Source organism: Mastomys coucha, unplaced genomic scaffold (genome assembly GCF_008632895.1).
Source record: "Mastomys coucha isolate ucsf_1 unplaced genomic scaffold, UCSF_Mcou_1 pScaffold5, whole genome shotgun sequence".
Lineage (NCBI taxonomy): Eukaryota > Metazoa > Chordata > Mammalia > Rodentia > Muridae > Mastomys > Mastomys coucha.
Window position 1 is genome coordinate 105,040,370 of NW_022196911.1, and position 20,237 is coordinate 105,060,606.

The 20,237-nt window shown below is 43.3% G+C and overlaps 1 protein-coding gene across 16 annotated transcripts in view; it reads left to right on the forward strand.

Annotated features, from left to right (window-relative positions):
* Cep112 (centrosomal protein 112) overlaps positions 1-20,237 on the forward strand; it is a 507,666-nt gene that overhangs the window by 395,862 nt on the left and 91,567 nt on the right. The window lies entirely within an intron of this gene.

A 20,237-nucleotide genomic window follows, 5' to 3' on the forward strand; every position in this document is an offset into this window, starting at 1 on the left:
GAGGCATCATCCTAAGGCTGGGGTTGTTATGAACGATAGAAACACATTTAACTTTGGCCACATCTTCTCAATGAGCTTGACTAATGTGTGTCTCAAACACTTGAACTTGGTGTCAGGGACAATATATTTTTATGGCAATACATATCTCAGAATGTTCCTTATAAACCACTTTGTCCAGGAGACGTCAGTAGCAAGGCGAGTCAAGCACTTGTCCCTAAACCCCTCACTAAAAACGGTTCAGAGCCATCACAGAGCGGTTTTGAGGCAAACCAAAAGCTCTCTCCTGGCCTGAATATGCTCCATGTTTCCTCCTGGCTTTCCAGAGTCTGTTTTGAACCTCAGTGGTCGTATTGTGCTGGGGACGATAGAGGGGGTGGGGACCCCCGATGTGCCCGGTGCGTGGTTTTAATCCTGTGGTTTGCTGACATATCAGTTGCAAGTATCAGCCAGGCACCCACCACACCATTGCAGCTCTTTGTCCAGAGAACATTTTCTGCATTGCTGAAGTGGTTCTCTGTCCTTGCAGCAACCCCTAGGGATGATGAAGAGTTCCCCAGGGACTGGGGGATCCCTGTGGGACTGCACAGGCTCCAACACAGCACTGGTGCACTCTACGCTAGGCTGTCTATCTAGGCTGGAGCTCACATTATACCCTTCTAGTGAGGTAATTAGACAATATTTTCTCACTTTTATTAGATAGTTTGGGTCTAATTTTAGAACATTTTAAGACATTTTTTAATCCTCAAATGATTTATTCCAAACCAATAAATCATGAAGACTCTAAAAATTATAAAGCAAAAAACAAAAACCAAGTTGCTTCCTTACCATCTTTTAAAATCAATGGGCAAGAATTGTGACGCACTGGCCTGGGTGTGGGACGGGGTCTCCCGGGATGAGGAAAAGGAGCTGTGTCTCTGAGACTCATTTTTCTGGCAGCCACAAAGCCCTGAATTCCTGGAGTTGAGTGAACAGCTGGAAAGAGGAAATGAGGGGAGAGATAAGCAGAGATGGTGAGGAGGCTGGGGCAAAGCAGCACGCTGACAAGAGCAAGATACTTGGTGACTACTTACCGGCCTGTATGTTCAGAAGAGAAAGCACCCATACAAAAATGCCACCAACTCTAGTTCCATTTTCACTTTAGTCCAGCCAAAAATATCTCCTTTTCCTGTTGAAAAAAAGAGTCATCAGGAGTAGAGGCTGTTGAGGTTGATCAGTTGTAAACCAGTCAAAGTGGATGTAAGAGTGAACTGTCTTAGTACAGTGAACTACATCCATGTAGATGCTGTGCTAGATTACTAAATCATAAAGAATCAGGTATAGTGTCACATGCCTTTAGTCCCAGAACTCAGGAGGCAGTGGCAGGCCAATCTCTATGAGTTTGAGGCCAGCCTGGTCTACATAGCAAGTTCCAGGCCAGACAAGAATGAGGCCTTGTCTCAAAATAATCAAAAAGGAAGGGAGGAAGGGATGGATGGATGGATGGATGGATGGATGGATGGATGGATAGATGGATGGATGGATGGATAGATGGATGGATGATGGATGGATAGAAGGACTAGAAAAGGAAGAGAAAACTCAATGGATGGGAGCATATAATTCTCTAACAAAGAACCTGCACCCGTGTCCCATGGCTTACAGCTCGAGAGAATCTTAACTCCTCTGGCTTCCATGGGTACTTGCACTCATGAACACTTACCCCTGCACGTATACACGTACACATACGCACACACATACACACACACACAGAGGAGGGGTGAGGGAGAGGGAGACAGAGACAGAGAGGAGAGAAATGATTAAAAATAAAATCTATAATTTGGTTACCAGAGTATCTAATACCTTCTTTCCCCACCCCTCCAATGTCACATGTATGTAGTAAACAGACATACATGCAACACAAAATATTCATACTCAGAAAATAAAAAAATAAGATATTTTTAGATATATTTGCCAAAGAGCTGAGAAAGTAGTTAAGAACTAAAATTTCTGCCTAGTGGCCTTGGGTTCATCCTTCAGCTTCATTCTGGGTCTGTAATCTTTCATGTTGAAATATTTTTATCAAATTATAAATATTCTATAACAAGTGTAGTATTGTGTGTGCACATCTGTGTGTGCACGCCTGTGTTCATCTGTGTGGGGACCTTCTAGCCCTTCATCTGTGTGGGAACCTTCTAGCCCTGTTCTCTGAATCTGAACTTATTCTGATTCCTTTTTCATTGTCTAGCTCCTAGTTCACTAATTTTCTCCTTAGCTGTATCTAATCTTCTATTAGGCCAATCTTAAATATTGATTATATTTTTCAGCTAGAATTTCTGCTCCGTTCTTTTTAATTTTTTTATTTTGTACCAAAGTTCACAATAATTTTCCTAATTCTGTTGCACATGTATCTTGATTCTTTTAAACTAAATGTTTGATAGCCATAATCTAAAGCAAATTTGGGCAGGAGGGACTTGATCACTTTTCTTTTGAACTGGTTTGTTTTGAGTGTAGATGTTTCATAAGGAACTTTATAGAAATTATTTAAGGCCTAGGATGATCTGTTTCTTCCAGAGAGAACTGACATTTGTAGTCAGGTAGCAGCACTCTTAATCTGGAATAACTCCAGTTCATTTTCAGGACTAAGATGATCTAAAACCACACTTTGTCACCGGAAAGAGCTGGTCTGTTTCCAAGTCCTACTCACAGAATGCAACCTTATGGTGTATGCCCAAAGCATGGGTTTTTACCAGACACTGCCCCCTAGAAAGTCCCAGACTGCAATTTCATGGGTGAGACACTATTAAACCATCTATTCAGTTTCTCCTCCATGACTCTAGGCATTGGCCACGCCCACTACCTGAGTTGCTCCTAGTGCTAGTCCTGGTTCTACGAGATCTAGGCTGATTCTGCTCTGCCCAGGCAGTTCTATAGGGATTTGAAGCACACTGGGAAGGGATAGTCTAAGGTCCCATTGTCACAGTGGGAGCCCAGCATCTGCTTCCCTTCCTAATGCTTCCCTAGTGTGACCTATTGGACTTTTTAAGGTATATTCCGTATATTACGGATTTGTTAAGTAAATTGCAAATATTCCTAGTTACTATTCTTTTAATTTTTTTACTCAGTATTGTAGTGTTTTGAGAATACTTTGCGTGTTGGGTTGTGTTTGTTTTGTTTTGAGTTGGGGTATATGTGTGTGTGTGTGTGTGTGTGTGTGTGTGTGTGTGTGTGTGTGCTAAGATAGAACCTAGTCTTTACACATGCTCAACACTCTTCCACTGAGCTTATTCCCGTCTTCCCTCCTTTTATCTGAAAAGGGTTTTGCTAAATTGCCCAGGCTAGCCTAAAACTTCCTCTGTGATCACGGCAGACCTTGTGTGTGCCATCTCCCTGCCTCATCCTAGACAGTCTGCTGAGTAGCTGCGGCTGTGACACAGGGTCAGCTAGCCATCTTTCTCTAGATGACTTTCTGGATGATTTATTTAGGAAACTTCTCCTGATCCAGGTAATGAAGTACAGAGTTCTGTGTGGTACATTTATCATTTACTATATACCCTGTGACATAAGGTTATGATAGACAGAATGACTTCCAGTGGAGATTTTACTCTAATCCCTGAAATCTGTGGGTATGATTTCAAAAAAAAAAAAAAAAGACCAAGGTAACCTTAGAAAGAGATTATCCCAAGTGGTGTGCCAATCCAAACAGAAGATTACAGTGGGCAGAGAACTTCCTCTGGCAGAAACCAAGAGTGGAGCCATAGGAAGGTCATGGCAGGAGGCAGAACGGGGCAATCGGACAGCACGGCATTCCCTTTAAAGACGGAGGGGCAATAGGACAGCATGGCATTCCCTTTAGAGATATATATTTTTTTTAAGATTTATTTATTATTATAATTAAGTACACTGTAGCTGTTTTCAGACAGCACCAGAAGAGGGCGTCAGATCTCATTATGGGTGGTTGTAAGCCACCATGTGGTTGCTGGGATTTGAACTCTGGACCTTCGGAAGAACAGTTGGTCCTCTTACCCGCTGAGCCATCTCTTCAGCCCTGGCATTCCCTTTAAAGATGGAGGGGCAATAGGACAGCACGGCATTCCCTTTAAAGACGGAGGGGGCAGCTCATGAGCAAGGCATGCAGCTCTACAAGGACCAAAGGCAGCCAGAAAGGAAACATACCTGTAAGGAACTGAACTTGCCCAAAAACATGCATGGGCAAGGAAAAAAGTTCTCTTCAGAGGCTCCAAATAGGACCGGAGCCAGACTTCCGCCCTCTTGATACCCATATCCCCAGCTGATCCCTCAGATTTCCAACTTATAGAACTGTAAGATAGCAAATTCATGTTGTCTTAAGCAAATGAATATCAGGTCATTTGTTGTAAGAATTGTAGGAATGTTGCTTTATTAGTATTATTTCAAAATAGATAGTTTTTAATATCATTTTTGACTGAGACATATTTCCCATATTTAAGAAAAAACTCATCTTTAACAAAACTCAAAGTTTCCATATAAATGTGAATCTACTTGGAACTTTTTACTTCCTCCCATCTCCCTCGCGTGGCTCCCCGTTATATACTACAAGTGCTGAGGAACGCTGCTCAGGTCCACTCCCAGCTCCGTCACTCCCACTGTAGAACCTCCAGCAAGCGCCTTCACTTGTCCCCTCTGGGGCCCTACCCTGAAATGGTTAATGCCTACCTCATAGAGTTGATGTGCAGGCCAGCTCAGCTTGATGGTTAGAGAGCCCAGATGTGCAAGTGACATCATCTGGGGATGGCTCCTCCCATCACTGCCTTGATTACTACCAGGCCTTCCTTAGGCATGTAATTCATGCCCTAAGCCCCCAGTGTTTCTTCTCTAGAATCCCACTGATTGGCTGGCTGTATTGCACTGAATGTATGAATTATATTAGGATAATTGGTATCTTTGCAATATTGCTTCTTCCTGTCATGCACTTCACATCACTGCATTTCATGAGCTATTCTTTAGTGTGCTTCAGGCCAGCTGACCTGTATCTCCATGTGGATTGTGGTATATTTTGTATTGAATTTATTTCAGCTTTATTATGTGGCTTTCTTTTTTTTTTCTTCCGTGGATTTCCCTTATATTTTCTGCATGACTGCCATTTATGGTTGAGAGAAGTATTCAGAGTTTTTGCAATGTATATATTACAAAGGAAGAGAAAGAGGAGCTAACAGACAAATAGAGCTGTGCTATATAAGTAGAATCTGTCTGGTATTCGGTCTGATGCTTTTTCACTATGTCTCTTGACTCTGTATGGTTCCTGAGCAGAGATGACACCTGCGTCCTGTATTCCATCTCTCATCCCAACTGGCATTGCTTCCCAGCCCAGGCCTGCGGGGTGGCATCAAGCTCATAGTCCATGGCAGTAGTTTCCTTCCTAGGGGCTTCCTTTCAAAAAACGAAAGCTTTTATCTATTAGACTGAAGAGTTGGCTCAGTGGCTAAGAGTGCTTGCTGCTCTTCCTGAGGACATAGGTTCAATTCCCAGCACCTACATGGTGGCTCACAATCATCTGTAATTGTAATTGCAGTTCAACAAAATCTAATACGTTCTTGTCGCCTCCATGGTCCCCATACACAGGTGCACAGATATACATGCAGGAAAAGTATCCATACATATAAAAATAAAATAATAAAAACTAAGATTTTATTTATTTGTGTGTATCAGTTTTTTGCCTATATATATGCCTATGCACTATCTGTGTGCATTGCCCTTGGGATGTCAAAAGAAGGCACTGGATCCCCTGGAACTGGAGTGATAGCCAGTTGTGAGCCACCATGTAGGTGCTAGAAAATGAACCCACATCCTCAGGAAGAACAGCCAGTGCTCTTAACCACTGAGCCTTCATCCTAAGGGCTCCTAATAGCTACCAGCTAGAGATTTTAAAACATCATCTTTGTTATAAATACTTGTAAGCATATTTTCTCATTTCCATTAAACTAAGACTTCTTTGGAGTGGAGAATGTGTGTGTGTGTGTGTGTGTGTGTGTGTGTGTGTGTGTGTGTAGGATCAACGTGTACATCATAGATATGTCTGCCTCACAGTCACCATTAGTCATATAAGAGATGAACAGATCATCTCTGCTGGCACAGGAGCTCCTACCATAAAGACACAGAAAGCCATGCAAGCGTGAGACAGGAGCCTCTCTCCCTTGAGCTGCCCTGTCACAGAGTGACGCTTTGGTCCCTCCCTCTGGTGCCTATCATGGAGTCTCATAGACACTGAGCAAAAGGCTATCTCCAAATTGTAAGATTCCCCCTACTTAAAAGCCAAAAAAGTATTCTTCCCCATTGCATAATCATACCCCTGCCCAGCTCCCCTTCTGGGACTGCTGGACTGTAACATCAAGGGTTTCTTGTCTGTCTCAGGTAGAATTTCTATTGCTGTGAGAAGACACCATGACCAAATCCAACTTGGGGAGAGAGGCTTTGTTTCATCTCATAGCTTGTAGCTGTTTATCATTAAGGGAAATCAGACCAGGTGCTCATGTCAAGTGAGCACCCAGAGCTTCATTCCCTGAGTGACCAGAGTCATAATTCTGAAGTAGGATCTACTGAATTTTCATTAACTTTAAAATAACTTATTTTTTTAAGATTTATTTATTATTATACATAAATACACTGTTGCTGTCTTCAGACACACCAGAAAAGGGCGTCAGATCTCATTACGGATGGTTGTGAGCCACCATGTGGTTGCTTGGATTTGAACTCAGGACCTCTGGAAGAGCAATCAGTGCTCTTAACCACTGAGCCATCTCCCCAGCCCAAGTAACTTATTTTTTAGGATCTTACTGAACTTTCAGTGAAGCTTGCTGGAATCTGACTGATCAATGTAAGACTGATGCTGGTTAAATGTTTCTCCCTCTTTTTCTCCCCTTTCTCTTTGGCACTAGCGAGCAAGCAAGCCCGTGCACTCTAGCGTGCCCTCTAGCATGCTTCAGTCACTGAGCTACAGCCCCGCCCTGGGGTGGTCAGTTGCAGGCCCCTTCTTCACAACTGTGACAGTTAGGGAACTCTGAACTGGGAGAAGATGAGGGCAAGCGGAAGCCTGGAGAACGCATCGAGTGTTAGAAACTCGATGGCACTTTTTGGAATTCAGCTTTTAAACAGGTGGCACTTCATGATAAAACAGTTTACAATAATGTATAAGATACTGGCACAAATCGAAACCTCCTGGGTGTATCAGTTATGAGGAGTTTTTTTAAATTGCAACTGTTACAAACAAACAGAAAGTAGGGTTGCTGTCCTGCCTGTGAGAGAGCCCTGCCAGGCCTCTGCTAGAGTCCAAGGAAGGGACATTTTGAAATGGACAGAATACAAAAGGTTTTGATTCCTCTTTTAAGTATCAGTGTCCCTCAAAGGACATGGTACCACTCTAGAGGGAGAGATGTGTTCTTTTGAACCAAAGAAACCACTTACAGCTACTGAATACCTACTATGTGCTAGGCATCATTAACCTGTTCTAGAACCCCTGAAAGGTGGTAACATGGAAGAGGCTCTTGTAAAGTGAGCTTGCAGTATGCTCCTGACAGGGAATGTCCTGCTTTCCTCCTCTGAAGCTCCCTCCCCTCATCTCTTTATTGCTGTGGACTTGTCTGCCCTCTGGTCTCTGTTCCCCACGGCTTCCAACTGTTCATTCTCTCTGCCTTGCTATGGCATCTATCCTCCTTGGGTGAGTTATCATGGTCCAAGTCATGTTAGCCCCTTAACCTTAGCTCTCATCACTACCATGAGCAGCATCCCCATCCCAAGCCACACCTCTTTCCCCCTCCCACTGACACCAGCATTACTAGTACTCAGTCTGGTACTTCAGATTTAAGTTTAAGTTCTTGCCATAGGCTCAGTATCAGTATCAGCACAGATCTTTTTAAAAGGAAGGAACCAGTCTGTACTGTAGGCCACACTACAAGCGTCGGTCTTCCCCTCATTGTGTGGAAGGGCCATCTGCCTTTCTCCCCAGATGACCCCTGCCTGACCCCTAATGGAAAGTGGAACTTTAGGAGATAGTATAAATATCAGAGACCAGAACTTTTATTTTTCAATTGGATTTTCTATTTTAATTTACACCTTGAAATGATTAAACATTAGACCTTACCTGAAGAGTTGGCTAGGAGAAACTGGGTTGAAAAATGAAAGAATCTTTGTGAACCACCAACCTAAGTGTATACATGGGCCGGTCCATGCTCCAGCTGCATATGTAGCAGAGGATGATTTTATCTGACATCAGTGGGGAAGGGGGGAGCGCCTTGTTCCTGTGGAGGCTCAATGCCCCAAAATAGAGGGATGCTAAAGCAGTGAAGTAGGAGTTAGGTGGGTCAGGCAGAGGAGTAGCCTCACACAGGCAAAGAAAAAAAGGGATGGAATGAAGGGTTTGCAGAGGGAAAACCAGAAAGAGGGACAAAATTTGAAATGTAAATAAATAAAATAATGAATAAAAAAGAATTAGATATAATTAGTAATTATTTTAAAAAATATAATTATGACAGTTATGAAGATCAAATTGTTGAATAAAATATAATTGAATTGCATTTTATTTTACATATCATTTTTATTATTGTTTTGGTTGTTTGAGATAAGAACTCACAATATAACCCTGACTGACCTGAAACTTTCTAAGTATACCATGCAGGCCTCATACTCCAAAGGTCTGCCAGCCTCTGACTCCCTAGTGCTTGGATCAAAGCCATGTGCCACCATATGGCAATAATTAATTTAAAAAAAGAGATCTTGAATTTGAAATAGGATAAATGGGGATATGTGGAGGGCTTGGAGGGAGAAAATAGGAGAGGGAATGATACAATCATATTACTATAATCTTAAAAAATAAAAGTTTTAAAATTAAAAAAAAAAAAAAAAGAAGAATCTTGGGTGTCAGAACCAGTTATAGAAGAAGGAAAGACCCAGCAAGGCCAAGCTATTGGGGCCACGGAGAGTGAGTGTCGCTTGACAGCTTGGCACAGTGCTGGCCTGGCAGTCAGAAAGGGCCTGTCCATACTTGCCTTTGGCTGAAAGGATGGGACAGACTTACAGGGACTGCTGAGCTGAGAGAATGAAAACCCTACAGATTGTATCAGACACAAAGGGGAAAGAGTGTTCCTCCAATTCCATCCAGGACAGATAGGGAAATGGCCCAGTGCTGTCAGAGCGGCTCCCAACTCTCAGCATAGGTAACCCAGCAATGCTGATTCTAAAAAGCCACATGGAGCCAGGTAGCTTTCGGGTAGCTTTGTTTTGTTTTGTTTTGTTTTGTTTTGTTTTGTTTTGTTTCTGCTTTACTGTGCTTGCGTTTATGAATTATATAAATGTTTAGTTCTGCAGAGCATTTTCCAGGTAAAGGATATCAAAGTTGTGGAAAGAAGAGCAGTGAAGCCCAAGTCACTGTGGAATGAGGCCTGGTGGATGGGTGCAAGGTTCCAGATTAGCTCAGAAGGCTGGCTCGCCATGTGTGATGAACAGCTGAGCATAATTAAAAGTACTTTGGGACTTAGGGCAAGCACACAGCACAGGTGTTTCCAACGTATGCCTTGTTGACAAACTAAACACAAAATAAAAGGCAAAAAAATGGCCTTTCCATTGCTGTTGGTTAGTTTGAACAGGGTATATTGGTATTCTGTCTGGACTCCACCCACACAGAGCAATATCCAGGTCTGTTCCTCCCCACGGTTACCTGGCAACAGCCAGGTAGGCCTAGCCCTATCAAAGGGGCTGCTTGCCCCCTTCTCTCTATCTTACTCCTGCTTCTCTCCCTTGCCTCTTGCCCCTTGCTCCCCTGTCTCCCCATTCCCTTCCCCTCTCTCTCCACGTGGTCATGGCTGGCCTCTACTTCTCTACTCTCTCTTTCTCTCTGCCTCTGCTACTCTCTTAACTCCCCTCCCCATGCCCTACGTAAACCCTATTCTATACTATACCTCAGGGGAAAGGGATGCCTTGGCATAGGCCCGCTGAGGCACCCCCTTCCCCTACACTGCGCCAGAACATATTCTTCTAGCTCTTTCTTTTTTTATGATCACAACAGGGTGTGTCCTTCAGAAAGCATGGGGCTGCCACAGGCTGGCCCTGCTCTGGAGGGCAAGGAAGCTTGCTGCGCCCCCAGCTGAACTGCTAGGCTCCCATGTGATACCACATCTCTGTGGATTTTGTTCTTCTAGGTTTTGGATGTTTGTGTTTATACTGTGTGTACAAACCTTATACTCTGATCTTAAACTGTCACCATTTCTATCTAATTACATGTGAGAAATTAAAATATACTTGTACTTAAGTTCATTAACCACCTTAAAATGCCACTGCTATTTTTTCAGCATCAATGAGATTCCTCTCAAAAAGCATATATTTGTGTGCATTTATAAGAGGACTGTGTTTAAAGCTCATAGTCTTGATATAATAAATTATAGATGTACAAGCAACAAGAATATAAAATGTTCCCTTCTTGGACACTACAAAGGATGCATAGTAGTAACCATCCCTGTATCTATCAGACACCAGCTCAAAAACTGCCGTCTTATTCCCTCACCCATTCATTGCCCAATCCTCTCTCACCAGGCTTCTTTTTGGTTCTCTGGACATTTTTCCCAAGCTTGTTCAACCATTAGCTTTCTGGACTTCTGGGTTTAAGTACTGTCAGATCAGATTTAAATCACGTGTTAAGGCTTGGTGGGTCCATCATTGTCTTCAATTTAAGAAGCATTATAAAGGTCACGACATTGCTACAAAGAAGGTGGCATTAATCCTTCCCCTTATAAAAGGGAGCACCATGGTGTGCATGACACCAAAGGCACCAGCCCCAGCGGCATGGAGCCCAGGGCTGGCAGGCTGCTCACTTCCCCCTCCGAACACCGGCCTTCCAGGGCTGGGTAGTAGAAAACCAGATGTAAACTATGTTCACATCCTCCTCTGACTTAGCATTAAATTTCTCTTGGACCAGATGCCTGTGTTTAAATAATGTCCTGAAGGATCCAAAGAGAAGAATTAGTCATCATGTTTCATTCATATAAAATCTGAAATAAAGGGGAGAGAAGTACAAAGACGCCAGAGTACCTTGCCAGACTATCATGATTTAAAAAGAATGTTGCCTCAGTTACAAACGCTGCAAGTGCAACGTGCCTCTCTTTAATTATAAATTGACATTCCCATTGGTTATTAGTGCTTTTTAGAAAAAACAAAGCAAGGTATTAGAATTTCTTTTGCAAAGCAGTTAGTTTTGTTTTCGGTAGATTGAGCACTTCTTACTTCTGAGTGGCTCTGCCCTTTAATCACTCCTATTTGCTAATTTTATTAATGTAAATGCTATTCCCTACAATTAATGCTTTGATGGCTTGCATCGGTTAAGACACATAGCAAATAACTGAACCTGTTGTCTTTGCATCAGCTTATTTTCTGTAGTGTTCCCTGGGTACTTCCTAACACTTTCCCCAAATGATTGGGGCCCCAAATGGTACCAGTTCTTAGCAGATGAGCAGCAGTACTAGCTTGCCAAAGACCTGGGTGTCCACAGATATGTGTACATCACTTAAACTAGAGGCAGTAGAATGCCCCACAGTAGGGATCCGGGAAGCTTAAGTAGCCTGATTTTTCTGTTGAGCCTATTAAAAGTGTGTGCTATTGTTCTTTTTATTTACTTTCTGTAGCAAGCAAATGACAGGGAATAGCTAGAGTTAGAATTGGACCAGAGACTCCGCAACAGATTTTAGTGTTTAGAGCCTAGATAAAGGCAGCAAGGGTCAACAGGAGGAAACCTAGCTCAGGAGTTCCAAACCCTGGGAGGCACTGAGTGGTTGAGAGGATCCTGAAAATGGCAAGGCAGTTGAAGACGTGGCCATTGGTTTGGAGATCCAGCCATCCGGGGCTAGCTGCCTGAAACTGAGGGGTCCTCATTACCTCACTGAAGCCATAGGCTTCATAGGCTCTTGGCAGGGAACCTTGGCCCCAGTCAGACAAAGTATTAGAAATAACTGCTTAAAATTCAAACCAGTTGGGGCTGGAGAGATGGCTCAGCGGTTAAGAGCACTGACTTTTCTTCCAGAGGTCCTGAGTTCAATTCCCAGCAACCACATGGTGGCTCACAACCATCTATAATGGAATCTGATGCCCTCTTCTGGTGTGTCTGGAGAGAGCTACAGTGTACTCATATAAATAAAATCTTTTTAAAAAAATTTCAAACCAGTTTAAACAATACGGGGAAATTTTTGACTCATGTAACTGGGAACACCTGTTGGCTTCAAGGGAAGCCTAAGGCAACAGTTCAAATCCTATGACTTAGCCAGTTTTTCTTCATTTCTTAGCTTTATTGCCTTTTCTCTTCTCTTCTCTTTTTTGTTTTTCTTTTCCTTTCTCTTTTTTCTGCTCCCTTCTCTACAAGCTATCCTATCCCTCTCAAAGCTACAAGACGACTGCTCTCAGTTCCTGGGCCAACTTTCCCAGATTCATAGCAGCAGAAGAAAGGCCCGCTCCTCCAAAGCTCCGTGCTAGGCTCTGAGCTGCCTGCCCATGCTAGGCTCTGAGCTGCCTGCCCGTGCTAGGCTCTGAGCTGCCTGCCCGTGCTCTGACCCTAGCAGGGCCTGAGTAGTGAGTCAGGAGGAAAGTCCTGTCACAGGAACTGAACGACTGCAGCAAGGTAGCATGTGGGTCCTGAGGCCATGACATACCCAGTCTGCAATCGTGAGGAGTCCAGCGCTCTCCAGCAGCACTCCCTTCTCACACACATCACCTCAGCAGCTTGGTGTGGCTGGGCCTGAAGAGGACAATGAAGGGGCTCAAAGTATCTCTAGCCTGTAACGAAGCAGTAAGATTGGGGAATAGTGTAGACCAAACATGTTTGTGTCCCTATTCACACACACACACCACTACCACCACCACCACCACCACCACCACCACCAACAACAACAACAACAACAACAACAACCCTAAATCTCCAACATAGCATTGGGGCCTTCATGATGAGATTCAAGCCTTTCTAAGAAGAGACATAAGAGGACTCCTGCTGTCTCTGACTTGTGAGGACCCAGGAAGAAGACACCACCTGGGACTTGCAGCCTCTAAAACTGTGAGAAGCAGGTTTATGGTTTGATCTGCCTCCATTCGTGGCATTTTACCACAGTAGTTGAAGAAAATATAGAGGATGTGCTGCCTAATCTTTTGTCAACTTGACACAAGCTGGTCAAGAGAACCTTGGAAGAGAAACCTTGGCTTAGAAAATGCCTTCATCAGATGGCCTGTAGGGAAACCTCTGGGACATTTTCTTGCTTAATGATGGATATGGGCCTAGCTGACTATAGGTAGTAACACCCCTGGGAAAGTGGTCCTGGGTTGTATAAGAAAGCAGGCTGAGCAAGCCAATAAGTAGTGTTCATCTGTAGCTCCTGCTTTGGAGTCCTGCCCTGACTTCCGTGTTCCCTGGAAATGTGATCATTGATTTCATCATCTTGCTCCATTGCTTTATGAGAATATCACCTCAGTTCTGCTCACCTCTCGCTTCTCCCTGCTGCCATCTGTGACCCCTAAACCCTTTGTGTCACATGAAATGGCATCTTCCCAGCTGCCTCTGGTACCTGAGAGATTTCCTAAATCAGAGCTGTCACCCTCCCAATCCTCTGCCTGAAACAGAGGGCTCCAACCCATGCATCTGAAGCCCTATGCCAGCTCTTCAAAGTTCTTCTCATTCTGTACTCACTCTGGGACCCTGAGCATCACTGGGCTGGCCTGCTAGCCACACTCGTGGTGCCTTAGTTCACACCTATTCCTTCACCCAGAATTCACCACCCTAGTACTACTCACTTTTGGGAGAACATACCAAGAGTCACCTCTTCCTGCAGAGTTTCCAAGCAGCTCTTGATCCAAAGGTGATTTTTTCCACCCAAATTTCTAATCTACTTACATTGTTTCCCCAGAGCTAGATGTGTAATGTTTGTGGATTCCTTTTGTTTTCTATGCATAGTCTATCCTAATTCTCCTCAATCCAGTTGTTCAGCACTGATCAAGGAAATGAAGAGGGGCATCCTGTCATGAAATATAGTATCCAGTTCCAGAGATATGAGGGTGGGGTCTCCCCTGTACAACTCCACCATCCTAGCCATTTCTCACCAGACTCAGCCACCAGTCTCTACCATCAAACTGGACTAAAATGACATAGATTGAGAAGAACATATTCCCAAAGCCCTGAGATGTGTTCACGGGCTTCCATGCCTGAGACCAGCCAGCCCAACCCAACTGCCACATTGTCCACCTGATCCTGATCCAGCCACCCTGGCTTCCTCATTTCCTCTCACACTTATTTGTTTGTTTGTTTGTTTGTTTGTTTTTGTTTTGTTTTGTTTTGTTTTGTTCTGTTGTGTTTTGGTTTGGTTTTGGTTTTTTGGTTTTTTGGCTTTTCAAGACAGGGTTTCTCTGTGTTGTCCTGGCTGTCCTGGTACTCACTCTGTAGACCAGGCTGGCCTCGAACTCAGAAATCCACCTGCCTCTGCCTCCCAAGCTCTGGGATTAGAGGCGTGCGCCACCACTGCCTGGCCCTCCCACACTTCTTACAACTACCATATGTGAACCACAAACTAGCTCAAGATATAGTATTTGTAGACTAAATAAGAAACCTCAGAAAGCCTAAAAAGTCACCATTCCTTCAAACATTCACTTTGCTTTAAGGGGCATTTAAAGTACAGATTAAACTAAGTTCATAATACAATTCTTATTTCAAGATCACTGGACATAACAAACATTGCATAAGCCACCTTTGTACAGGATCTTGGGCTCTCCTGTCGTAGTTTTAAAACTCTTCCTATGGCAAGACGAAACAATTTAGCTCATCAAAAGAAAGAAGGAAAGAAAAAAAAAAGGGAAAGTTAGTATACTATAATGCAAGACAAAAAATGCTATCCCAGCCCACTCCTGCATCGTGGTCTCTGCTGCCAGTGTTGGTTTGAAATGCATGTGCAAGTTAAAGAGAAAGAATCAAATCACTGTGGAGCCCAGAGCTACCAGTTCCCACATGACAGCCACACAGGCTGACAAACATGGAGAGTGACAATATTTAGAACACTTTCTTCCTCTACTTTTAAATAGTAAATCTTTTGCACCACTGAAGTCAAGAAGCTGCTCAGTGAGGTCCCCACTGGCCTTAGCCTCCAGAGTTTTTTGCTTTGTCGACTCTGTAGCCTGAATTCAGACATTAAATTTTGTTTCTAGATTTCACTACATTTTTTAATATTAAAGAAATGCCTTCAACTAAAAGAACAAAATATGCATGCTCTTTATTTGACCTTTGTTAGTTTGATGTGTTTTTAAAAGATCTGGGCAACAGTTTATAAAGAATGCACAGAGACATTCCTGAAAGAGCACACAAGTAGACATGGTGATGAAAAAAAGATCAGCTGCTGAAGCCTCCCACTCACCCTGCTGCGGAGAATCTCTCTCCCTGTGCAGAATCTCTCTTAAGGCTGCCCTGGTGTTATCAAAGTCAAAAGCAGCATATTTATTACTATATTTCATTTTCATTATTGGTTTCTTGAGGCAGTTTCCACTCTATAGATACCTTAGAACTGACTGTGTAGCCCAGGATGACCTCAAACTCATGATCACCCAGACAGAGCCTTCCAATGCTGGGTTTACAGGAATGCCTACACTTACATTTTTAAAGGTAAGCACCTAGTATCTGCTGTATTTTATACTTCTGGGTAAATCTAAGTCCACCAAGCCAAGTGAGCATTCATTACCAGTTGATCTGATTTGCAAAATAACAAACATTGTCCTCTCTTAAAAGAGACTCTACCTCACCTGGAGCAGGTGACTCAAGAGGCCAGATGTAGGGGGATGTTCTGCTTCATGTGCACTCCAGCTTATAGAAAGTAAAAGTGTCTCTATGCTGGCAAAAACAATCCATATAATTCTTTCAAACTTCAAAGAAATAATGATTTAATCTTATTTACTTCTTAAATACCATTGATCTCCAGTTAAACACAGAACTTCCCCTTAGGGAACTCGCATTTCTAGTAGAAGAAAGGGATATGCAAATCAATCATTCCAATATTATGTGACAGTGAAGTAAAAGCAGAAGCTTTAGGGTAAAGAAGACCTAGTTAGAGTTCCCAGCTCAGGTGCTGTCTGCATGACTTTGGATGAAACAGTAACTTCTCTTCTTCTTCTTCTTGTTTAGTAAATAGCTGTCAGTATATCCTTGGGAGTTTTCAGGACAATTCAGTGAAGTATAATTTGTCCATGAGAATGCATTATGTTACCTAGGACTTACAAAATAAATATCAGTCATCTTCATTGATACAGTAATAGTAGTGAGATGCTCCAGTCACCAGGGCATCATATAGAAGGTACAGTCTGTGTGCATGAAGAGTCCTCCAGCTTGAGAGGTAGGAAAGGCATAGAGGACACAGAATAATATGTGCAAAGACTAGGAAAAGTGGTCAGGAATTCAGTGGGAAACATCATTGCTTGAGCATTGGTGGGAAATGTATTGCTTGAGCTGGGAAGGTAGGCTCAGGTTATGATGACAGACTCTAGATGATGTATGCAGAGGAAGTAGATGGAGCTAGAGGAAACTGTTGTAGTGTTTTTACTTGAGTGTGAAGGATCAGATCTACATCTGATAGATCAGTCAAAAAAGAAAAAGCAAGGTAAGCTTCCTGTCCCTATCCTGGGGATCAGGACATCAAGCCCTAATCAGAAATCATGAGTGTCGCAACAGCCTTGACCAGCAAGAACGACGCAACCCGAGAGCTCTTCTTTAAGCAGTTTATTCAGGAACCTTGAAGAATCTTCTTCTGACCCCCAGGGCAACACCCTAGGCCCTTAAATGCTCTATGCTGAGCCTATCCCATTGGGCCATGTAGCGAGTACAGATAGGCCACCAGAAAGCGAAAGCGAGCCAAGCTAGCAAGCATAGCCAAATAAGGACTTGTTTAAGAGAGCGCCCGCTTGCTAGAAAGCGGAACCAGGCACCATCTTGGGGCACAGCTCTAGCGGCTCTCCACAGTTCCCCCCTTTTGTTTTAAAACGCAACAGGCAAGAGTAGAGGTCTGATCTCTGATGCTGGAAACAGGGACATTGTACTGGCCCACACCCAGATTCACCCGGAGAGTGCCAGGCCCGTCCGATACCTTTTTCTCAGAGACAGGGCCTTGGGTACCAACCCATATGCAATCAGACATGCTCTTCTCGGGGCCACTAGAAGCTGACCCGGAGTGCAGTGCTTAGCCTCGCATCCTGAGTGTGATGATCATTTCTGCATGACTGCTAGCCATGCTTGGGGGGACTGTAAAGGCTTGCACCATCATGGCTGCATTCCACTTCTGAGTAAGCCACTTCTTACACAAGCACCAAAGGCCCAAGGAACAAGCCAGGAGCAAAGTAACCATTATGGCTCCCATGCCCGCCCATTCCTTGAGATGATTCATAGCGGAGGCGATCCAAGATAACAATCCTTCAGCTACAGAAAGCACTGGCATGAATCTGCAGAGTCAGGAATGACAGGCACTTGCTTCCTGAAGCAGATGTCGAGAAGTGTCACACCTTTAGGACATTCCTTGGACAGCTCGTTCTGAGTGTGTGAGCACAGTGGGTCCCATCCACGGATGACACTTCACTCGGGCCTTGAAATCGGGGTTCCAACTGACGCTGTGTGCTGATCAACTCGGGTGGAATTCACATGCACGATAGCCAGGTGAAGATCCCTCATGGTGTTTTCAAATTCTTGGGACCAATTTCCTATAAGATGTTCAGACAACCTCTGAGATAGATTAGCAGCCAAGGTATAATTATGATATTGCACTGATGTAACACAAAGACCTCATATCTTCCATTCACATCCCAATTGAGCAATCTGCTACAAAGTATAAAATAACCTTTAACTGCCCAAAAGGCCTTTCTAGCCTGACATCCCATCCAGGGGGTAAGGTCTCTTCTCTAATTCCTGTACAATATGGTGTCCATCTTGGCTGATTAGGGATGGTGGTATTCCCCTTCTTGCGAGAAGCGGGCCACAAATCAGTAACCCAGGTTCCATTAGCACTATTAACTATAGCATCATGAGCTACACTATTAATACCATCTAACCAAGCATCAGTTTGATTCTATATCAATACACATTTACTTCTATCCTAATATTAAGCACTACATGCATACAAAAACTACCTTCTAAACTAATACTCATATTTCCTTCTATAGGGCTTATCTCTTTATCCTCTGGCAAATAGGGAACACCTAAACTTTTATTACTAGCAAACAAGTTGGGAAATGTTTGCGCATCATGAGGAACTGGAAGAGGCTTCGGAAACATGGCCATTATCCCCCAGGGGGGTTCCATCAGGGCTGGTGTCCAGCTCAAGCTCAGAATCGGCAGCAGGACGAGGATCCACATTTTGACTGTACTTCCGCATCAACCATTCAGGAACCCACAGAGGCTCCAAACGACCCTGGGGAAAAACACAAACAGACCCTCTCGCCCACGCCAACACTAGATCAGGAAGGACCATGCCATATGCCCGTGATCACATCCTTCCATTTCACAAAACCTTTTAAGGATCCTCCACTGCGCTGATGACGGTCAGCAGCAGAAAGGCCATCCACATCCAAATTTAAAAAATTTAAGGTGAAAAGAGCAAGAGCAAGTCTTTCTTTCAGGGTATGGCCCTGGCCAATTCCCCCCTTTTGTTTTTGTAAAATTTCTTTGAGTGTACGATGGGCACGCTCCACAATGCCTTGACCTTGAGGATTATATGGCAATCTATGGGAAACATGAACTTCCATTTGTTTACAGAAAGACATAAAGGTTTGAGCCATATAGGCTGGTCCATTATCTGTTTTGAGCTGCTGGGGCTTACCTCAGGCAGCCCAGGCTTCTAGGCAATGCAAGATCGCATTGCGTGCCTTTTCTCCACTCAAAGGGGTGGCATGTATAATCCCAGAACACGTATCTATAGACACGTGGACATACTTTAAAGTGCCAAATTCAGAAATATGAGTAACATCCATCTGCCACACCCGTAAGGGGTGCAAACTGCGAGGGTTAACTCCTAACGAGGGAGGATGCAGGTGGGTAACACACTGGGGACATTTTAAAACAATCCCTCAAGCATCAGCTCTAGAGATATGAAATTTAGCCTGTAAGGTTCTAGCATTAACATGGAATCTTTGATGGAAGTTCATGGCCTTTTCCAAAGAAGAAGTCATAAAAATGAACTCAATTCTAGTAACTTTATCTACCAATGCATTTCCTTCACTCATTGGGCCTGGAAGGCCTGAATGTGCTCTTACATGTTGAATGTAAAATGGATTCTTCAGAAGCCATATCAGATGTTGTAGCTGAAGCACATATGGCTGAATGGGACTACTCAATATTACTTTACCAACAACTTCAAGCATCCTCACCAAATTAACTACATAGGCCGAATCAGAAATTAAATTAAAGGAAAATTTGCAATTTTTAAATACTTCAATTACTATTTGAAATTCAACAATTTGGGGAGACCCGGGCTTAAACTGACACACCACTGGGTCCTCTTCTCCAATTACATAGGCTCCACAGCCAGTCTTGGATCCATCTGTAAAAATATCTGGGGCTCCATTAATAGGACTTTGAACAGTAATTTTTGGAAAAATCACCGGATGTTCCTTAAAAAATGACAATAAAGGATGCTTTGGGTAATGATTATCAATTACACCTGCAAAACCACACTGCAGGATAGCCCATTCATCCACAGTTCCACATAGAACTCTTACTCACTGAGCAGAATAAGGAACTACAGTCATGGCGGGAAAAATACCGAAATATTGCAAACACTGTTGAATACCGATATTAGAGAAACTTGCTACAGCAGTGGGATAATGCTCAACTGATTTTGCAGGAGAGATCTTAGGATATATCCACAAAAGTAGGCCATCCTGCCATATAACAATCCAGTGGGTTGGACATAAGTTGGCAATATACACAACACAATTTCTTTACCTTCATCCCACCTCTTTAAAAAGGCATTCTGTAAGCCCTCTTCCACTTTACACAAGGCTTCACGTGCTGCCAAATTCAGACTCCTAGGAGAATCTAATGCTGAATCTCCCACTAAGATATTATATAGTGGCTTTAATTCATAATTGGAAAGATTCAAATAACAACGTACCCAATTGATATCCCTAACAACTTTTGAAAATCATTTAACATTTTCAATTTATCTTTTCTCAACTCAGTCTTCTGAGGAACTACATGCTTGCTTTGAATTTTTGCACCCAAATAATTGACAATATCATTCTTTTGA